The sequence below is a fragment of the Antrostomus carolinensis genome, unplaced genomic scaffold (assembly GCF_000700745.2).
Source record: "Antrostomus carolinensis isolate BGI_N321 unplaced genomic scaffold, ASM70074v2 scaffold27113, whole genome shotgun sequence".
NCBI lineage: Eukaryota > Metazoa > Chordata > Aves > Caprimulgiformes > Caprimulgidae > Antrostomus > Antrostomus carolinensis.
The window spans coordinates 391-616 of NW_010306233.1; the positions used below are offsets into that span (position 1 = coordinate 391).

Sequence of the window (226 nt, forward strand, 5' to 3'; positions counted from 1 at the left end):
CAGTTCACCACCAAAGTCAGGTGGGTGTCACTGGCCCCTCCGATCCCACCGCACTGCAAAGCAGGATCTCTCTCTGAAGGAGATGCTGGTCAGATGCAGCCTCCAGCTTGCCATGGGAGCTGGGAGGGAATGAATCCCAGCAGGCTGGCGCTGCTGGAGTGCTGCCCGTGTGACTCAGTGCAGGGATGGCGGCTGCTGGCTGGGGGGCTTCAGCCGTTTCTTGGGG

At 62.4% G+C, this 226-nt stretch overlaps 1 protein-coding gene across 1 annotated transcript in view; it reads left to right on the plus strand.

Moving 5' to 3' along the window:
• Positions 1-226, plus strand: part of STAT3 (signal transducer and activator of transcription 3) — a gene marked incomplete at its 5' end in the record, with an annotated part of 4,924 nt that overhangs the window by 353 nt on the left and 4,345 nt on the right. The window lies entirely within an intron of this gene.